Source organism: Pteropus medius, unplaced genomic scaffold (assembly GCF_902729225.1).
Source record: "Pteropus medius unplaced genomic scaffold, Ma_sr-lr_union100, whole genome shotgun sequence".
Classification (NCBI taxonomy): Eukaryota; Metazoa; Chordata; class Mammalia; order Chiroptera; family Pteropodidae; genus Pteropus; species Pteropus medius.
In genome coordinates this window covers 10,988,989-11,004,795 of record NW_024349796.1, presented here as the reverse complement: position 1 = coordinate 11,004,795, position 15,807 = coordinate 10,988,989, and positions in this window count along the sequence as shown.

Sequence of the window (15,807 nt, the reverse complement as noted above, 5' to 3'; positions counted from 1 at the left end):
TAGTTAAAAGGCTGATATATATTCTATATGGCTTCATGTGACTACGTACCTAGACCACAACACAAAGCACACCAATCTAGCAATTTACAAAAGCACAGAATGCATTTAATACAATGACAAAGATTAAAACTTTGAAGGCATTGGGATTTGGTCATCTATTAAAAATAAATATGCCAATAAACCTTTAGTCACCATTAAGCCAACATTCCTCTGATGATTCTGTGTCAGACTTTGTCTTAGGTACTAAGACAGTGTGAACGAGAGAGTCTAGCATCTAAATGAAAAAAGAACTTGCGCTGGGATTGAACAATAGGAGAAAAATAGGGCAAAGACTTTCATGTTTTCCTAATTTGAATTGTCCACCTTTTAGGTAAATGTGCGTTTATTAAATATATTCAAACTGTTTAGTAATGCACAATGCAATTAACTCACATGTAACACTAATCTACTTGTAAATCCAGTGGTCTGGGAAATGAGGAAAGATAGAAAGGCTGTTTTAAAATGGTAACATCTGACCTATTACAAGCTCAGGTGGAAAAAAAAAAAAAAGAAATACTAAGACTGCTGCCACAAAACAAACCCATAAAAACAGAAAATGGGAGCACAAGCCATTTACCTTTACAACAGCTGCACGGTGCAGATGAATCAAAGCACTGCCAGCCATAAACGGATCTGGTCAATGTCAATTTTCCCCAGGCATCTGGTATTGTCACTAGTGATTTTACTGAAGATTACCCATCAGTTAGTGCAGATTTGTTTTTTAATTGGCCTTCACCACACCTGCCACATTTCTCGTGTTCTTGGTCCCAGAAGCTTTTGCAGAGAAGAAGGTGGCTACCTGGAGAATTTTATTCTTAAAGCAGGCTGTGAAGGACATTCATAAGAACAATTAAGTTTTTAATATTAAAAAAAAAGAGTGTCCTTGTTTGATATAGAAAAAAGGAATAAAGGGCAGTTATTAGTGAATTAGGAAGAAGGAGTAAAAGCATCTGCATTATTATAATCTCAGCCTTGGAAGGTGATCATTGTCACAGTATTTTTTAAAATTTCATATAATAGTCAAGTATGACATGCTGGAAGTAAATTATGAACAGGTGGGCAGAGTGTCTGGAGGGCAACACCACTCATCAGGTTGACAAAGCAGCAAGACAGATCACAGGATAATCAGCAGGTGGGTAGGAAAGCAGCAGGCAGAATGATTGGCTATGCAATATTTGGCATTAATTACAACTATTGAAATGTTGGGAGTGGTTTATTTTAAACTGAAGAAAAGAAGTATGGTTTGGAGTTTCATGTTACCTGAGCAATTATGTGTTTTAGAATCATTTCATGTTATGATTTTATCATGATGATACACAAATATTATAATTCGGTCTAATGTACTTCAGATCAAGTTTACCAATCACTTACAAGCACCTTTTCTGACTTTCTCATAAGTATTCACTATATGTTCCAGAAATGAATATAGAATTATAGAAATGAAGATGCAAAAAATATCGGAATAGTTTTTACTTTGTTTTAGATAAGTAAATAAAAACATATTACTTATATATACATATATACACATGTATATATATACACGTACACATATATATACGTGTGTATATATATATACATCTATATATATTATACATATATGTGTGTGTATATATATAATACATAGATTATATATATATATATATTACAAATACCATGGGAAGTTCAAACTTTGGACCAATGGACAATACTAAAAAAGCATAATAATACTGTGAACAACAAGTGATTCAAAGTCATTTTCTGGGAAATATCTATTACCTGTAAGATTAAGTCATTTTAGAACCTAAACTTATTTTAGGGACTATTAAACTGAAAAAAAAAATCTTTTGTGAAATAATCTAGATTGTTTTTTAGAGGTAAAATCGGGCAAGAAAATGATCAGATGAAACCATTTTCCTAAAAAAAATCATAAAAGAGAAAGAAGAGAAGTATTAGGGAAATAAAACATAAGAACACTGGCTTCTAAGTGAAAGTAGGAAGAAGAGTGGGCTGAGAGGCGATGCTGAAAAACCTCAGAATTTTGCCCCAAAGGAGTGCTGGCTTTGATTTTTGATTTGATAAAGGGGAATGTATTTACCCAGGCATACTAACTGCTATGGATTGGAAGTGTTCTCCAGAGTTCATATTTTGAGATCTTAACCCCACAATAGGACATCATTGGGAGGTGGGGCCTTTGGGAGGTGTTTAGGTTATGAAGGTGGAGCCCTCACAGAGGGATCAGTGTGCATGTCAGAGGAGACACTAGCTCTTACTGTCTCTCTTCTCTGTGCCTTGTGAGGGTGTAAGAATTCTGCCCTCTGCAGAGTAGGATGCCAGCTCAAACCACATACTGGACTCACTAGCACCTTAATCTTGGACTTCAGGGCTTTGGGAAATAAATGTAGTTTAAGCCACCCAGTCTATAGTAATTTGTTGTTGCAGCCTGAATTAAAACACTTAAGCGTTTAAGTGTTTTAAGAAATTAGAGAGACAAGTAAACACAATAATAATCGGTTGCAAAATTTTACTCTATTTCATAATTATTGACCTATACTGAGATGTTTTTCAAATGCCATTTAAGTCTCAAGAGGACTCAAATAAATATTCAGCCATTTCCCATTAGGCTAGAGAGTTTATCGAAAGAAGAGAACTTACAGGAATTTCTGGTGTTAACATGTAAAAATCATAAGACGGCATTGTTAACCTCTTCATTAAATGTTCTGCAAAATAGATTTTCTTTCTATATTAGAAAATGGATTTTTTATGCTTTAGATCTTATTGAAGTTAGTAGAATTGTATGTGTACCTTACATTCTTGAAAATAACTCTACTCCCCATAATGTAGGCTTCAGGTGCCATGGAGGCACCATTGTCAATGAATAAATGGGAATAACAACTATTCCATTGTCCAGTGGCTACTTTTAAGCCCCCCAGAAGGAGCTTTCTCCATCTTTGAAACAGTTTTTGCTTATGTTAAGTTTTTAATAAATTAAAATTAGCTCCCACCAACCTTTACAACCTTCTGAAGTTCATATGTTTAATCCTCATTTTATATGACAGGAATATGATGATTAGCATTTCCATAAATTTGCCAAATTTACATAACTAGGAAGAGGAGATACTGGAATGTGAGCTCAAATTTCTCTCTCTCCCTCCCTCTTTCTGTCTCTGCCTCCAGCTTAACACACAATTACATTTTCTCACTCCGAGTAGTGTAGCTCATACTAGTTATCAGGTGTTACATATCTCTGCTTTATTTTTCTAATTTGAAAAAATTATAGCAACTGACTTATGACAGGTGCTCCATAAATATTAGCTCTTGTTATTGTTTTTATGATTGTTAACATATTTGCCCTTTATCACCAAAGATTTTATCTTCTTCTTCACTGTTTTCCCAAGATTTGTTATCACAGTTAAGTCACAAAGAACTTACACATAGCAGAGAAATATATATAGTCATATATAGTGATACGTATGCTATATATAGCTGTATATATAATTATGCAGTTTATGGGGAAATACATACAGTTATTAAATGGACTTCACAATAAACTTTTTGAATATATTCTGCTTAGAGCTTGGAAATGTGAATATCATTGTATGCATCTTTTCCTAATTGTAATAATTATCAGTCTTTTATGTATTGGAACCCTGGCCTTAGTCCCAGACCTTAATTACTTTTCTTTTTTAACCTACTCTTTAATTTCACCTCAGAGACAAATCTCTGCTGAGGTTCTGCTATGTAGACATTCCTTCCAACCTGACCTCACAAGGGCATCTGTGTGTCCTTGTCACTACCACGGTGTCGACTTCTCTTATTTCCGTGTCTAACAGTCAGGAGAAGAGCAGCATGTTAAAATTTTTCTCTTTTCTTTTCCATTTCCTTGATTTCAGGTTACCTAATCTCTGTGGCCCCCAAAATTAACTTTTTAAAATTCCTCTAAATAATGAAGAATGGACTCTTCTATATACATTTCCATTATAGCTGATGCTCCTAAAATAATTTCTAGAACACTGCAAATTGCTTAAGCGACACAAAGAGGTAATAAGAAAAAACTCCGATAGAGATCTGTAAAAAAAAAAGGGCGAGATTACCTTAGACAAAATATGATTTTTTTTAAAACAAAAATTGTTTGTTTTTTTTTCCTAAATCTTAACAATCTTATAGATATTGTCAGCTAAAGGTCAGGAACTTACACACTTGTAGTTATTGATACAAAATAAGTCTTTTTCCAAACTTGGACATCTTATTTTCTGATAGCCCAATGTAAAATTTTCCCAAGTTGTAGTGCTGATGCCAATCATTTTAAGACTCATGTCAAAGCTAGTAAAAATGAATTACATTGTCTGAAATTAGAATTTAAACAAGTCATACGACCTATTGGTTAAGAATTATAATAGCATTCCCGGTAGTTAGAATTTTAAGTGCATGCACTCCATATTTCATGTACAATAATTTACCTTTGCATATAGTATAGTGACTGACTTAGGTTGTAGTTTGGTCTGGTTCGTTATAAATGTAACGAGCTTGTGAATCTGAAACCTGACAAAGCCGGCCTCATTTTTTTGCCACCTATTACCCAAAAGTATTTCTAGCAAAAATTTCATTCCAATCGTTTCATACTGTAAATAATGGGAAAAGTCCAGTCCAAAAATTATTCCAAAAGGGTAATGGGCTATCAGTCTCCTTGGATATTTAGAAGTCTGCACTTTCATATTCTGAACAGAGTGCTAAACAACTCTGCAAAGCCCTTTTAATAATTCCTCCCTGTGGATTGCACGGCGGTGTTCGAATCGCGAGGTTTGATTACATGAAACCACTGAGAATAGGATTATTAATTCCTCAGATGCATGAACAGAATGAAAGGGAAAATCTTCACTGAAAAGATGATTAAAGACTTAAAGGGAAATGGATTAAAACGTGAAAATTAAAGGAAGTAAAATGCAAAGAAGCATGTGGATTTTGATGTGTTTTCATTTCCCCAAATACACAAGTAAAATTAATATTCACTCTGTTTAATACAGCGATAATTCCTTGTCCAGCCAGGGAATGGAGGCAATCTTGGCAAAGTCTCTGGTGAACTGATTGTCTTAAGATTTAATCTACTCACACTTCAAAAAAAAAAAAAAATCCCATTAAAATACATAGTGCTTTTTATTCCATTAACATGTAACACTAATATAAATAGGCTTTTCTATATGATTCAAAGTTAGTGTTTAAAAAAAAAAATGAATAGTGATCATTCACCATCCCTCTGTTTAACTCGTTTCCAGTGTGTGCCTCTATGCGTTATATATAATGCTCTTAACACTGGCTTTTTTTTTAACTGATTGAACTTCAGAATATCAACTTTTAACCGAGCAAGTTGTTCCCAAGAATCATTTCATTGCCCTCCAGACGGCAGTCCAGCAGTTTCTCCTTATCCCCTTTCCCCAGCAGCTTTTGTTCTGTCTCTATGGGTTTGCCTCTTCCGAATGTTTTATATAAATGGAATCATATAGTATGTGACCTTTTGCGACGATCTTCTTTCCCTTATAATGTTTTTGAAATCCGTCCTTGTAGCACACATCAGTACACAGTGCTGCTATGGACAGCGATGTGCAAGTATTTGAGTACCTGTTTTCACTTCTTTCGGGTATATATCTCGGAGTGGAATTGCAGGGTCATATGAAAATTTTACATTTAACATTTTGAAGAACCACTAAATTGCTTTCCACAGCCGTTGAAACATTTTACATCTCTGCTAACAATGTACAAGGGTTCCAATTTCTCCCTATTTTTACCAACACTTAAAAAAATATATAGCCATCCCAATGCGTGTGACCTGGTACTCATCGTAGTTTTGATTTTCATTTTCCTAACAACCAGTGATGTTGAGCATCTTTTCATGTGATTTTTGGCCATCTGTATACAATATTTGAAGAAATGTCTATTCATATCCTATGGGCATATTTTAATGGGGTTACTTGTCTTTCTGTTGTTGAGTTGTAAGTGTTTTTAACCAATGTATAATAATCTATTGCTCAATAAATGTATTGATTCTGAATATGAAACTCTTCTAGATTCCCTATCACCTTTATTTTTCTAAAAAATTCAAATCAAACTTGAAACAGGTAATATCAGAATTTTGATTATCCTTAGACTTATCTCTAATATTTCTTTGTATGTTTCGATGTATACATCCTGGTATCATATATCACAATTTCTTTTTTCTAGGACCATGTATTTCTTCCCCCTCTGTAGCCTCCTTACTTACCTTCAACTCATAGTTGGGAGAAGAAGCTGGGTAACATTTTTATGAGCAAGTCAATTCTTCCCTCTATGCAAATTGAGAGGAATTATCCCTCAATCATAAGAATCATTTTTATTATGATCATTACAAAATCGAAACAAAGAGGTGTTGTTTCATGTTTGTTTAATAGAAACATTATCTCCTATCTGCATTTTGCTTTCAGAAACAGACAAAAAATAAATAAAATGACTTCAAAGATTCATTGTTGAAAAGCAAAAGTGGAAACATGTATCTTCTCTAGTAAAGATAAACTCAGTGTGCTAAAGCTTTTCGGTCTCTGGTTTTCTTTTTACTACATGCAAATTCATCATATATAACTGTAAATGTTTCCTTACTAGAACCTTTCCCAGCTATATTCTCTCTGTTCCAAACCTCCCTATATTGAGATATAATTGTGCTAATAACTAAGCAATTTGATGTTTTGGTTTTATTAAAAGGAATCTATCTACTTATTTTACATGTCAACAAAACCATTTTGCATGCAAAGAGGAGCTCCTTCCTATAGGAGGTACTTGCAAAAATCTGTCCCGTGATAATGTGTGTGAATATTCTGATATTGGTTAATTAAATGTGAAGGCTTTGGTTTCAGAAAGGTGATTTTTCTCATCACTTTATTACAATAAAAGCATGTACGTTGGCCATATACAATTTAAAGTACTTGGCTCCTGTGGACGACTCTACATTGTTTTTATCTTCTTGATGAATTTGTTAACTTGTGAAATTGCTAATATTTCTCCTGTTGAAGCCAAGCCTATTACCTGAGCCCATATGTCTGTGAAAAGAACGCCTGGGAATACAGAAACCTTGCATCTGGAAGGAGTTAGCTTTGCTCTCCCATAATGGCTTGCAGTCATTCTTTCTAAAAAAAACACCAGTCTTACAGAATAAAACAAAAACAAACAAACAAAAAAAACTAGACTTTCATGCAAAATTCTGTTAAATTAACAGTTTAACATTTTATAGAACGCTATGATAGAAGTCTGTGTTTAGTCATGTGCTTTCTCTCACAGTCCTGAAATCACATTAAGAGTCATCCTTAGCTGTACGGCTGATGAGTTCATAGCTACTTCCTTCTGAAAAGAGAAACTGAAGTTGATTTCTCTCTACGTCATTCGTCATACGTGCATCCAAAATGTGGCCTTATATGGCCATTTCCATTCCTTTCCTTTTCTTTTTCCTTTCCTTTCCTTTTTTTCCCCTTTCCTCCCTCTTTTATTTGTCTGTTTTTTTATTGATTGATTCAGTTTATTTTAAACATACTTGATGTCTTTCTTGGACATGCATTCTCATGCCCAGAAGCCATAAAATAATGCCACTAGAAATTTTCAAATAATAAATTTTATGTCTTTCTACATATTTACCTATATACAATGTTTAAAATACATATATACATAAAATTTACATATACATTTATATATGTATATTTATAAATGTATATGTACATATATATGTATTTTAAACACATAGCAGCCTTATGGAGTCTTTGAAAAGCCTAAAATATAAACTCATGGAAAATATTTTCAAGGTGAAAATAACTTGTAAAAGTATCCTGCAGGAAAAAATAAGGGAGAAAATTTATGTTACATTTATATTTTGTATAATTCATTTATAAGTTTTCTACTGGGAAAGTAGTAGTTTTTAAACAATTCCAATTAATGTAATTTTCAGTATATTTACAATGTGAAGGCACTAATCACTTTACATCTTCACTGGTAATTTTTCAGCCCACAATATTCTCCAAAGAATAATTAAATGTAAAGTCAAATAATATTTTCTCTAATATTTTCAAAAGTATATATAAATATTTCAGGTAAAGGGAAGCCTTTTATAATAACTTGATGAATTTTAAAATGGATTAATTATTCTTTTAATTACAATTTAATGTTTTATAATGATAATTGGTTATTTTAGTTATCTCTTGAGTTTGGAATATAAAATGTATTACTATAGATTATATCTTCATTAGATAGTTTTTTCTCCCCCTACCCCACCTTGTGATTTTCATCCTTTCTAGATGAATCAAAATATTTTCCTTCAAAATGCATTTTAGATGAGTCAGAATTTTTCTTATAACTTATACATGATCAAAACACTTTTGCAGAAGTTCTGTACTTTAAATATTTGTTTTCTATTTGTTTTCTCTGTTTACATAACATTGACATAACAAAATATGAAAGTGCTTTATAGATTCTTGTGGTTTAAATGGCTACGTAACCTTTCAGCACAAGCCATTTCAGGGAGTGGTGGGCATCTGATGCAGGTGTGGTAAAATGAAAGGCATATGGAAATTTTTCTAGTAAAAGTGTTTTTAACACTTAAAAACAGGACCCCTACTCTACTTTCTGAAGTGATATGTGTATGTATATTTTTTAATTTTATTTTTGGTGATGATATTTCAACTTGAACCAGTGCAAAGTAGAATTTGTGAGCTTTGTATGGAATAAAGTGAATATTGTTCTGAATATTGAGTACTATAACTAATGCTCAGCTTGGTATTATATTACCATGTATTATTAAGTAAGTAAGTTACAGTCCTAGGACATCTCTTTTTATCATGAAATTAAGGTTTTGGCATATATAATTTATAAACTGTCGGTTAATGTTAGAGGATTTAACATACATTTTATTTTTCATTATCAGCTCTAAGTATTACTTTTATTTTCTAATATAAATCATCTTTGTACTCCTAAATAAATTTCAGTTGCCTCTTGTAGCTTATGCATTTAATGAATTACTGAATCTTATTTTCCAGAAGTTTGTGCTTTTTGTCTGTGAGTAACACTTGTAATGATTTTCAAAATGGATGCCTTCTCAGTACACTTCAAGGGCATGATCAGAATCATTAGCTCATATGGCAGTGATTCTGAGGAAACCTGATTTCATTTTCGACCGTATAACCCTGAATTAGCTATATATATAAGAACAGGGATGGACAGCTTAATCAGGCCAACCGGTCAATTAGCTTTTTCATTCTGGTGTACTGCACATTGCTATATGCCAACCAAGTCCATGCATGCATCATTCAACATTTCCTGCTAAACGCATAGCAATTTTTTTTTATGTGTTTATAATTCTGTTATGTTGGTCAGAATTCACTCCATGGCAATACCTAATCCCAAAGCAGGCTGGGAAATACAGTTCGTCCCATATAATTGGCTTACCTTATGAGTTCTGCTAATTTGGGAGAGAAGATAAGAATGAATGTTTTGTAAATAGCTAACGTTCTCCAACATGCTCACTTGAGCGCATGTTTGAGATTGCACTCTTCTTTAAGACAATAAAGACAAATCTCAGTATGACTCATACTCTTTTTACTTCAGTTACCTCCTAAAATATAAGAAAGGAGATTGTCCATTATCATCGGAATTTATGAGTATCTCTAATAATTAATGCAATTAACCTCTCCTCTTCTTCATTCTGCCCTTTGTCATTCCAGGCAAAACTCGAATCTCTAGAAATTCCTTGCATGAAGTGACCCTAGTCTACACTAAGGCCCACCTAAGTAAAACTGCCTTCTTTCACTTGCTGTGTATCTTTAGGGTGTGGAGAAGTGATCTTCTTGACCTCCAATGCCATTTCTAGACTATTACCATTTATTCTGATTTTTTATTTTTTTAAATAAGTATTATGTTCCTCTTCCAGCCACAATGCACTGACAATGATTGAATTTACCATCCTATATTAGACAAATATAGAACTGAACAAGATATGTGGCATGAGGGCTTTCAAAATACTGGACAATATTTCTCTCTTTTATGGTACGGATACTGCTTCATCTTTTAGGCAGTCTTTCAAATATTTACTACTTACTATGTTGTGTGCATGACTGTAGGCACTGGAAATGTAAAGTTAATCAAGCGTATATGGCCCGTGAGTTTCAGTGTTTGTGATGTAATAAGAAAAGAGTATTATAGACATGAATGACTGGGTAAATAAATAATAGGATATAAATCCTCAAGAACTATATTGTTAAGTTATTTATAAGAAAATGTGTTTAAGAAGTTAAGCGGTTTGGTTAGATTCATGAAGTCTGAATCTGGGAGAGGCAGAATTAAATTGAAGTATGATTTACACCAAAATAACGGTCGTGACAAAAAGAATACTACATTTAAAATAGCAGAGGATCATCATCAATACAGCGACCGTGCGTACCTCTGAGGGGCAGTGCAGTAAATCACTGCTTTCTCTCTTCCTTCCCTCAGCCTCAGTAGTGGTTGCCTTTGACAGTGAACATCAGACGAAAGAGTGGAATTAACCCAAATAGTTCTTAGTGGTGGACGGGGGGCAGGGCAGGGGAAACAACTAGGTGATGTTTAAACAAGAAACAGAATGAACACAGGGATATAAAGTATTACGAGCGTGTGTTTAGATTTTTTTCTCTCCAATACAACAAGTCTAGTCCGTTCCCCTTCTTATTAAAACCTGAATGCAGTGCACTAAAGTTTATTTTGAGCACCAAGTTCTTAATTGGGACCAAGCCATCAGAGATGGCAGATGATAGTGTACTGGTCAGCAGAGAGAATGGGCATGCTGATTTAGGTGACAAAGCTATTTTTTTTCAGTGTCACCTTGTGAATAGAGTGACACTGGTGACAATTAAGGGGAAAACAGCTATCTGACAGTGAGGGCAGTGAAAATGAACACCAGCAGGAAGACATAACATGGAATGAATTAAACAGAGGGCAAGAGAGAGAGTAAATTGTGGTTTCTGAATAGTTTCTAGGAAGAGTAAGTAAGCTGTCTTACTTAAAATTAGTATTGATCTTTTCTAATTCATTTAATGGACCCTATTAACAATGATAGTTTAAAGAATGATAAAGCATTACATTGCTATGATTAAATATATAATTATGATGACCATTTTTAGAAGCTAGTGGTCAATGGTTTCATCTTTCAATGATATCAGTAGCATTTTTACACTCCCTGTGATACTTTTAAGATACCCAAAATTCTGTGCAAGGTAACAACACAAAGGGAGTACTTTTCTCTATGGCTTTCTTTGACCACAGAACGTCAGGCCCTGCATTACATTTTTACTTGTGCCATTGTTTATCATTTGTAATGTCAGTTTAAAAATGCATTCCGTGTTTTCTCTAAATGATAATTCCTTTTTTTATACCTCTTATATTTATTTTCTTTGCTGCAATTTATTATTGCATACTATCTCATGCAGCCCTTGGAAATTTGGGTGACAAATTGTAGCCAGATCCTAAAATAGAAGGAAAAATAAAATTTTGTGTCATAGTGTTATCTTCGATTACCATCACTCTTTGACACAAAACCATGAAGAAGGTAAGACAGAAATTATTATCACTGTAAGTGAAGATACAGATGCTCAAAGAAGTGATATATCCTATACAAAGGCACACTGTTAAACTGCTAGATTTTAAAAAACAATAACAAAAAAGTTAGTAAAATCCATAAAAGTTTCAGTGCGAATTTTATGAAAGTCCACTTGTGGAACTTCATTAGCCTTCATGCTAATTGTGACCCGTTTTTGATTTTCAGGTGTGCACTTGGCAAGCCCAAGCTCCACGCTGCACTACCTAATAGTAAGTACATTGACTGAATATGGGTCACGGGTCACCAAGTCAAGTCAATACTCGGTTTCATGGAGATAACTCTCACCTTGTGGAAGACAAAACTGCTGACCCTTAAAGAAATGCAATGTATAAATATACATTTTAATACACATGTGCGTGTGTGCCCATGTGTATGAAATACTCGTCGCTGGATTTTTCCAAAATGGACCTGCAGAGAGAACTTGGAGACTTATTTCATTAGTACAGGGCAGTTTAATCTCCAGCAACTCTCTCTCCTTCATTCTCTGTCTCATTCATTCTCCCTCTCTCTCCCTCTCTCAACTCTCCCCCCTTCTTCCTCTTCCTTCCTCCTTCCCCCTCTCTCAACCACCCTCTCTCTGACAGCTGCACATAATTCAAGTTTAATGTAACACTTCTCTGATAATTTCTGATTTAAGAAGTTTTTCCAAAACATAATTCCCACATGTCAACAATGTCAGTAGTCTTTGATTTTGCCTGAATTGGATAAGTCATTTCTAATATACCAAAAGAAATATGTTTCCTTGAAGAATCTGGGAAGGCCATGGTAAAATTTGGAAAGAAATATAATAAATGAAATTTTCATCATACTATTTATATTTCCTTTTCTGTAAAATGTTCTTTTTAGAAGTAGTATATCTATTCCAGACACACTATAAAATCCCTAACGTCCCACTGCTGAATTAAATCAAAGCCAAATGACCATATAGTTAAATTATTCACCATGGAATAATGCCTTTAAAAATTCTTTTTACTTCAACTACAGTAGACCCTAACCAATCCTGATGCATTTAGAATGTCTGACACATTAGCATATTTTATAATTGAGCTGAGAAATGATGGTACTATTAATTTATTTTTGAAATATTAACTTGCTTTTAAGGAAAGCATAATGAGTAAATGCTGGAAATATTTATGACAACACATTGTTATATCAGGTGTGCCCTTGAAATTCCAAGCTACATTAACATGAAAATTACTGTATCTTGGAGAAAGTTCTCATTATATCAAAGCAAATTGTTGTCTGAATTATTATGAGCAGTCCAATATGAGTAAATAAAAAATAACACAGACTCAAAATAATTGACTACTATTATATCAGTAAGAATGATTCAGAGGAATTGGTAAATAGAGAAGTTTATACTAATATTGATTTTCTATGAAACTATATTGCCCTTCTGTTTTATAGAATAATGTTTAGAATTTAGTGATGCATTGCAACTTTTGTGTTCTAATAAATTTATGTAAATCTTATTTTCTTTCAAAATTTCAAATTATTCATGGTAAGAAAATAAGCTACATTCTACACATCCTTTATAGCATCTGTGTTTATTATGTACTTAAACACAATTATCTTTTACATAACTTAAATAAATTTGAGGTGGCTTAGATAATAGCAGTTGATTATCTGACTATAACCACAAAAAAGACTGATACCTTAGACATACTAGATACTAATAAATAATTGCAGTTAATATAAGATTTTATATTGTAGGCAAGCCTGTGGACTTAATATGAAATTGACCTACTTGATTTGTTGGATTAGATATATGAAATGTACAGAAGAATGGTATTTGAAATAATAAGTCTAAAGTTACTAATGAGATTTACTTGAACCCCGATATTTGAGTACCAAGAGCAGTGCTTTCTAAAGAATTTGTTATATAGTTTTACACATTCACATACATACTCATTTACAAATCCTTGGTAAAGTAAGTCAGAGTGGAATACTAAGTAAAAGATCATTTAAGAAAAAAATTTATTAAAATAGCGTTCCCACATTTGCTTTGTGACTACACAAGGAAGACTTGGGACGAGTGAAGAGAAGGGAAAGACCGTATCTCTTGTGGTCTCTTTCCTGATTTTGAAGAGCTGTGGAAGGACTAGTGTTTCCACACAGCCTGTTTTAGGAAATGATGACCTAGAAAACCCCCACTGCTTCTGTTTCATTTGTAAAAATCCATACTTCCATTTATTTTGTTCCTTCAGTTATATATTTAATGCTTGCCACAAAAATAGGGAGGAGCTTATTACTTTACAGCTCAGAATAGCCACTGGAGAGATGCGAGAGAGAGGGAGAGAGAGAGAAGACAGACAGACAGACAGACAGACAGACAGACAGACAGACAGACACATACAGACAGAATAACAGACAGACAGGAACAGATAGAGAGAGAGAGAGACAGATAGACAGAGACAGAGACAGGCAGAGACAAATAGGTGGATAAATAAGAAGACAGGCTCTGGAAAATTATATATCAACCACAAGACCTTGCCTAGTTTTAGCTATAGTACTTTTTATACTTTTAATTTTTTTCTACTTACCAGAGATTACTTCGATGACCTGTCAAATGACTTTAAAAAAAAAAAAAAAGATAACAGCAATTATCTTCATGATAATGTATAATTGCACATGGAATGTATTTGCTTTATTTCAACTTTGCTTTTTTAAATTATAAAAACATTATTTAAGGACCAGAACATTTTCTCCTCTTCAAGAGATTTACAATACTTTTTAGTTGGGAGGGCAAAAAACAATGGTCAAAGACTGACAATTTGAATCAAAGAAGGGAAATAGCTCTTCGAAGACATTTTATTTAGTAAACATCCACTGTGGCTGACTGAAACGTAAACTCACAGGAAAACTTTTGGCAATGGCGCTTATTATATTGTGTCAGAATTATCGCATTGGATGGATCAAGAAGCTGAACTTTTACACAGCAACCCGTTTCACTCAATAATTAAGGTATAATCCTATGTCTGTTTGTTTTCAGACACTTACGCCCTGCCATAAGCTGATAGTGGTCTTCCATGTTTGACAAAAGGCCTCAGGCACAACAAATAATAAATGTAAAATAAATGTCACCACCTGGCTTCATCTGTTGTAGAATCATATTAGCACCACTAATTTTCAGAAGACGATTTCTGTAACAGCCCTGTCATCAGCGCTAGCTTCTCCTTGATGCCCATGACCCCGCAAAATAAGCATTATTCTTTGTTTTATTGACGAGAATGTCTCTTGTGCTTCCTTGGAAACACAGTTTCTGTTCTCTGGTCCTGAGGAATAGCTCCCTAGGGGCACGCTCTCCTCTTGAGTCTTTTCATCTATTTTCTCATACTCTGCCAAGTCAGTATTATCATTTCTACCTCCTTAATTGTAAGCCATTGATTTTTTTCCATGCTCCAAGTAGCAGTTCCAACTGTGTATTGGTACTGGTCCAGGTGTATTTGCCAGTGTGTAAAATCCTGCATCACAGGAGACTGTGCCTCATCAAGAAATGTTCCTTATCTTTCACGATATCTTCCCTCTCATCCAGCTTGCTCAAAATCCATTCCTGCCTAGGCATGTTCTGTCAGCTCAGGGGACTTACCTGGGATGTGAATCAAGCCTTCTCTTGCTCTCATATCCAGGTTCTTCATTGGTTTTCAGGCCAATCTGCCTCCCAGTTGAAGGAGATGAGAGCCTTATTATGTTATCCTTAAAGACCTGGTGGCATTCACACCGTGCCCTGAGATGGTTGTTGGACGACTTCGATGTGTAGTTCCCTTTTTTCAGTGCATTAATGATACTTAGTAATAATCAGCCAACCAACTCCAAGCTCTTCCAATTACCATTGCCAGCTCATTCTTAAATGCCAAAGATATTGCATATATCTGTTATGTCTAATGACGAGCAATCGTACAGATTTTCAACATATCATACTGTACAACATTTGAGATTCTTAGTAATTGTGAAGTTATAACATGCCAGAGATCTCGTGATCCTGAGATAGTCATCAAAAATGTTGTCTCTTTTGTCATTATTCAACTTTATACAGTAATATAAGTGCGAGCAATTTATTCGGCAGATTCAAGTAACATAAATTGTGGAGTAGAGAATTGATAAAAGAAGAAAAACAGCCAATCCAAGTCAGCAAACTGTTTATTATTCACCCAGCT